Consider the following 6,332-nt stretch of genomic DNA (forward strand, 5'->3'; position numbering starts at 1 on the left):
ACTCTTGCTTAATTTTAGTTTACGTCACATGGATTTCCAAGCAAGGTAACTTGCCTAATTATGTTTGGCCAAGGTAAAGATGTGACTGATCTGCATGCCCTGCGTCTGTGGTGGAGAGTTGAGTCAAAGCACGCTGAGTGGCGAAAGGAAGCCGAAAACAAAATATTTGCTAATGACCAGAGGAAGCCCGAAATACTGCTTTTTCTGGGCCGCTTCTTGCTTGAGAACCTGGTGCCACATCAACCAAGTCCAAAGCTCCCTGGCTGAGCTTCTGATTCCTGTTCCTGTTCTCAGCCTAGGGTGCTGTGGGGGCTGCCCGAGGATGAGGTGGGAATGGTCAGCTGGGATCTAAGTCTTTTAGGGCTGGCCACCCATGTCGCTAACAATACCACAACCGCTCTCCGTGGCTGGCTCTTTCTTCCTGCCAATATGATGCCCTGCTACCCCTTTATCCCACGGTGCCCTTCACGGGCAGCCTTCTTCCTCCTCTGCTAATCTTCTGAGACCCAGCCCTCCTCCTCCAGAAGCTGTCACCAACAACAGTGCCATTGGTTGTAACGGACAAAGTTGGCTACCATTTCAGACTGTTCTTCCTGGACTCCTGGACTCAGAGGGGCAGGTGTGGTCTGGAAACTCGTGCAAGGCTTTGCAGATTCAGCAACTTGGCTGAATGAGTCTACCAAAGTATTGCAAATCTGGGCAGAGGGAGAAAAACAGAAAGATATGGAGAGGCGAGGTGATGGGTGTGTGCGTACGTGCTCTCCAATTCGAGTTTACTGAAAAATGGCAAAAGGTATATACATTACTAATAAGAAAAAAAATCAAATTATACACTTTAAATATATGCCAATTATATCTCAATTATATTGTAAGTCAATTATATCTCAATAAAAGTTCTTAAAAAAGAAGAGAAAAATGGCAAAAGGGCGAGGGAGCCCCAGGTATCCAACAATTGGCAGGTGCATCCCTGTCCTGCTCAGCCGTTCCCTGCTGATCTCTGCTAAGTGCTGTGGACAATCCAGGTCTTGGGAGTGTAGATTCTAGTTGAGGAGGCAAGAAAAACACAAATGAACTGACCACAAACCACATAGGACGTACCCAATGATACAGTGGATTAATCCTCATGGTACAGGTGATCAATCCTGTAATAAAGTTGGATAGTTTGGCGGAGAGGCGAGTTATCACTGAAACTGTTGGAGGAGGTGAGACTTCATCTGGGCCCTGAAGGGTGACAGGAGTGGGAAGGGGCTGGGGCATTGGTGGGGGCTGGGGAGTGGAGGGAGGGAAAAATCCAGCAGGCTCCTAAGTCTGTGGACAGACCAGCCCATTTAGAGTCGGGGTTTTGTGGCTGGGAGTAGAAATGAGTAGAGCGGTGGAATGAGCCCAGATGTTGGAGACCCTTGGAAACCTGGCTGAGTAGCTCATTCATTTATTTGTGATTTCATTCATCTGTCCTTCCTTCCTTCCTTCCCTCCCTCCCTCCATCCATCCATCCAACAGATATTTTCCAAGTGCCTGGTACATGCCGCACAGTGCCAGGGCCTTATAGGAAAGCAGGAAGTGCAAGGGTTGTGATGTTATCCTTAAGAACCCTATGACTGGGTTTCCCTGGTGGCGCAATGGTTAAGAACCTGCCTGCCAATGCAGGGGACATGGGTTCAAGCCCTCGGCTGGGAAGATCCCACATGCCATGGAGTGACTAAGCCCTTGAGCCTGCACTCTAGAGCCCGCGAGCCACAGCTACTGAGCCCATGTGCCACAAGTCCTGAAGCCAATGCCTAGAGCATGTGCTCCACAACAAGAGAAGCCACTGCAATGAGAAGCCGGCATACCACAACAAAGAGTAGCCCCCCGCTCACCCCAACTAGAGAAAGCCTGCATGCAGCAACAAAAACCCAAAGCAGCCAATAAATTAATTAATTTTAAAAAAAGAACCTTATGACCTAATGAGAGAGTAAAGACCTCATGTGAAAATATCACAGGTGCTTCAACAGGGGATGGGGGCCGTTTGCTCAGCTGTGCAGAGCGCTCTGCAGGAGGGCAGAGGCAGTGAGGACTCCCTGCCACATGGGGTGATCACGGAGGTGGTGCTGAAGCTGTGCCTGGAAAGGGAGGAAGGTCTGAAAGGTGATAAAGAAGGACAGGTGTTCCAGGAAAAGGATCAACAACCACAGGAACCAGGAATCCAGCATCCTTGATTCTGTGACGGCTCAGGGCAGAGCAAGCAGTCTGTGTTGACCACAGAAGGTTGATGTACAGGGGCACTGAGGGAGATAAGATGGAAATGGAGAAACTCCAGAAATGTGAGAGCTAGAAAGGGCCTCTGAACCTCCTGCCTCTACTGCTCGCTCTCGCCTGGAATACTGTAAGAGCCTCTCTCACCCAGGCTGGGGAGCGCTCTTCTTTCTGAACTGAGAAACACACAGGTGGTAGTCAGGGGAGGCTAACTGTTTGCAGACAATCCCCAAATATCAGTGGCTTCACATTCCAATCCACCTGGGTTGGCAGAGAGCCTCTGCTCCACACAGTCATTCAGGAACCCAGGCCCCTTCTATCCTGTGACACTCCATCTTCAACCACAGGCCTGAAAGTTAGACAGAATGGAGAAGGCGCATCCCACAGGTGAGAACCTGTCCTGTGGCCCTACCCAGATGCGGGGGGTGGAGGGAGGCTCAGATGTAATTTAATTGTGTGCGTAGGACAAGGAATGGGTTTGATGAGAACCTAGCCGGTCTCTACTATAACCTTACTCCATAAACCTCACGTCAAATTGATACCTGACTTACAGGGGAAGAAACAGAGACATAAATAGCAAATGGGGGCGTGTGGGGATGGGAGGGAACTGGCAGTGCCAGAACGGCGGGGTTCTGATCCAGATCCTTCCCCCAGCCGTGTCCTCACACAATGAGTATGCCCGGAGTGCTGGCAGATTGGCTTAGCATCTACCCGACCTCAGTTTCCTCATCTGTCCCACGGGACCTCTGACTTGGTCCTCAAGACAGATGATGGGGAGGAGCAGCTGCTCCTGACCTGCACCCCCCCCACTAGCTGGAGTGTGGGGACAAGGGCAACCTAGGAGACAGTGAGCCCCACCTCTGTCCCTCTGCTGTCCCCTGTGTGATTGAGGGGGAAGCTCAAAAGCAGAGTGTTATTACAGCTTTTCCATAATGCAATGTCATCAGGAAGCCCTGGGCCTCTGGGCAGCACCCTGGCAGCCACATCACTCTTCCCAGCTGCACGGAGCCTTTTAGACCACGCTGGAAAGGGCAGGAAGCAGTCTAATAAAACACACGGTAAGGCAAGACCACTCATCAGCAGCTCTCCAGAATGATCTAAACTTCAGACTTTTGATTTAAATCTGCATCCTCTGTGGCCAAAAACATAAAACAGAAGATGAGGGAAAGAACAAAAATGAAAGTGTGGGTGCCAAGAATTAGAGGGAAGGAAGGGAGGGAGGGAGGAAGGGAGGGAGGGAGGAAAGTAGTTCTGGACAATACCACGTCAGGTGCCGGCCAGGCAGGCTGACTGGCACCCGGGTTGGGTCCTTTCCACTAGGCATTGCTCAGAACCCCTCCCTTCTGTCACTCAGCCGCCCTAAGATGGGACAGGGAGCTCACCTGAGAACAAAATCCAGAAATCTACCTGCCCCTGATTTGCCCTTCACCTTTCTCCCTCAGACCTCTAAAGAGGGGGTGGGGACAGGTGGGCTGGGGGGACCTGTGTTTATTCTAATGTCCTTTCTCTTCAGATTCCTTTGGTGAGAGACAACAGTTTGCCAGGGCCTGCTGTCAAATAGTGACTAGTGCTTGGAGGCAAAAGGGGACCAAAGTGGTGGGGTTGCTACTTTGGATGGGAACCAGGGAAAGCCTCTCTGAGGTGACACTGACTAAAAAGCAGAGTGAAGGTGGGGAGGCAGGTCCCTGCGGCAGATGACAAGATATCTCCACAGAGCTGAGGGGTCTGGATGCACTAGGCTGCAATTTAAGACCCCAGCCTCTCCCAGCACACCTCCAACACCTACGTATCTTGAAAAAAAAGCTTACCTCCAGAAAAAGGCAGCTGTCTGCTGCCAGCGTGACCCTTCCAGGGGCATTAAATGACTAGGTCCTCCAGTGCGAGTCTGGACCCACTTTTTATGGTAATGTATCTGCGTATTGCAGCCAATAATTTCCTCCAGTTGAAGAAGTTGAAAGAAGAAAAATCAGGCAATTGTGCCCCACAATACAGCTAAGTATTTAATTAGTTTTTAATGTTTACATTATTAACATCAGCATTACAAAACGATATTTTTACTTTCAAGAGATTTAAATGTGCGATTCGGTGTCTCAATGACAGGGATCATTATAACTTGAAAAACTGAAGCAGCGCTCCCTCCCTCCTTCTCCTCCCTCCTCTCCTCCCTCCTTCTCCTCTCTCTGATGGTGCCTCTTTGCTATAAAGAGCCGGCAGGGCTGCATAAAGCCCAAATACCCATTCTAAACAGGGAGGTGCAGCCCTGCTGGGGGCTTTCAAGGAGCCACGGGAGGCTGCATTTAGTGTGGAATGAGTGACAGCCAGCAGGTGGGTGTTAACATAGTCATCAACTGCCCAAGGGGCTGGCACTGCCAAGCCACATTCCAGGCAGCGCCTATTAATGTGCCCAGAACAGCGCCGGGTGACTGACAAGCCAGACTCTCTGCGCCCAGACTCTGGCTCCAACCACCCATAGGCATGGGGGGCAGGGGTGACGAAGTAAAACAAGGCCGGAGAGGCCCCCAGAGCCCCCTGGGAAGTGAGGACGCGTGCAGAAACGCACCATGCACGCAGTTCGCAGCGTTAATGCTGCATGGAGGCCTGAAGAGGCATCTGATGGAGGGGAAGGACACCAGCTCTGGAGTCAGTCAGCTGGCGTTCAAGTCCAGGCTTTGCCACGTACCCACCTGGTGACCTCGGTAAATCCTTGTCCTTTGTGTGCCTCAGTTTCCAGCTCTGTAAAATGGGGATAAAAGTGGTACTTCTCTCTGAGATCCATTGTGAGGACTAAATGAGTCCATCAGAAAGCCTTTAGAACAGTGCCAGGCACACAGCAAACATTCGGTACGTGTCAGTGTATCATTATAATTCCCATTTTAAGATGAAGAGCTGAGGCTCAGAGTGATTAAATAGCCCACCAAAGGCCGGCTGCTCCTAAGGCCTTTGTCTTTGCTGCCCCTCTACCTGGCGGTCACTTTTGCCCCTCGTGTGACTCAGGTCTCTCTCAAACACACAAGCCCCTCCAGGCCACCCAGACCCCACCCCCACCCTAATCACTGTGGATGCAGCACCCTGACTTGATCCCTCCCTGGCACTTATCACATCTGAAATCATCTTGTTCATTTACTAAAGGACTGAATTCATACAAAGCATTATTATTATCACTGTTACTGTTACGGTATGTTTGCTTGGCTGTTGTCTGTTTCCTCCCACTTCAGTGTAAAACCATGGGATCGAGGCCCTCACCCGTGTTGTCCACCACATGGAAGGGGCTCAGGGCTGGCTTCGTGGGTGTGTGATGTGAAGGGCCTCACACCTGGATTAATGCTCCACGGTTACTGTCTTGAAATTTTTCATAGTTTCTTAAGAAGGGGCTTTACATTTTCATTTTTCATCGGGCCCCCGCAAATTGTATAGATAGTTCTAGATGCTAGATGAATGAATGAATAAGCAAGTCCACATTCCAGTCCAGGTCTATCAGCCTCCACAGCCTCACTACTGAACCACCAAGCCATACAAGCCTGCAGACGTGGGGAGAGACATGGGTACTGAACCAGGGCCACCACAAGCTGATCCAGAAGATGCTGTGCTGGGGAAGGGAGAGCCTTAGACAGGGGCACTGGTTTGGGTTTTCCCTGCTCCACATATTCTTCTCAACCTCTTATTGTGCTTGTGCTTGTGTCTCAAGTTAGGTGAAAGCCATGTTACTCTTTCTCTTGCTGAAGACAGAGGGGCCTCAGTCTCTGCCTCTCGAGACATCTGTTGGCCAGCCAGGTGCTCTTCAAAGCCACGGCTGCGGTGGGGCCTCAGGCAGAATGACAAGGCCTCAGGGCACCCAGCACAGCCCTGGGTGCCTGGAGCTTGATATTGATAGTAAATGGATATAACCCTGCCCTTTGGGCCTCAGGGCAGCCATCAAAACTATGTGGTTATAAATATGTTACCCAGTCTAAGCTCGCTGCATGACAGGCCAATAAATTGAGAGATGAGCTGTTAGGGCAAGGAACAGTGACTTTATTCAGAAAGCCGGCAGACTGAGAAGATGGTGAACTTATGTCTCAAAGAACCATCTTCCCTGAGTTAGAATTCAGGCTTCTTTT

Source organism: Hippopotamus amphibius, chromosome 11 (genome assembly GCF_030028045.1).
Source record: "Hippopotamus amphibius kiboko isolate mHipAmp2 chromosome 11, mHipAmp2.hap2, whole genome shotgun sequence".
NCBI lineage: Eukaryota > Metazoa > Chordata > Mammalia > Artiodactyla > Hippopotamidae > Hippopotamus > Hippopotamus amphibius.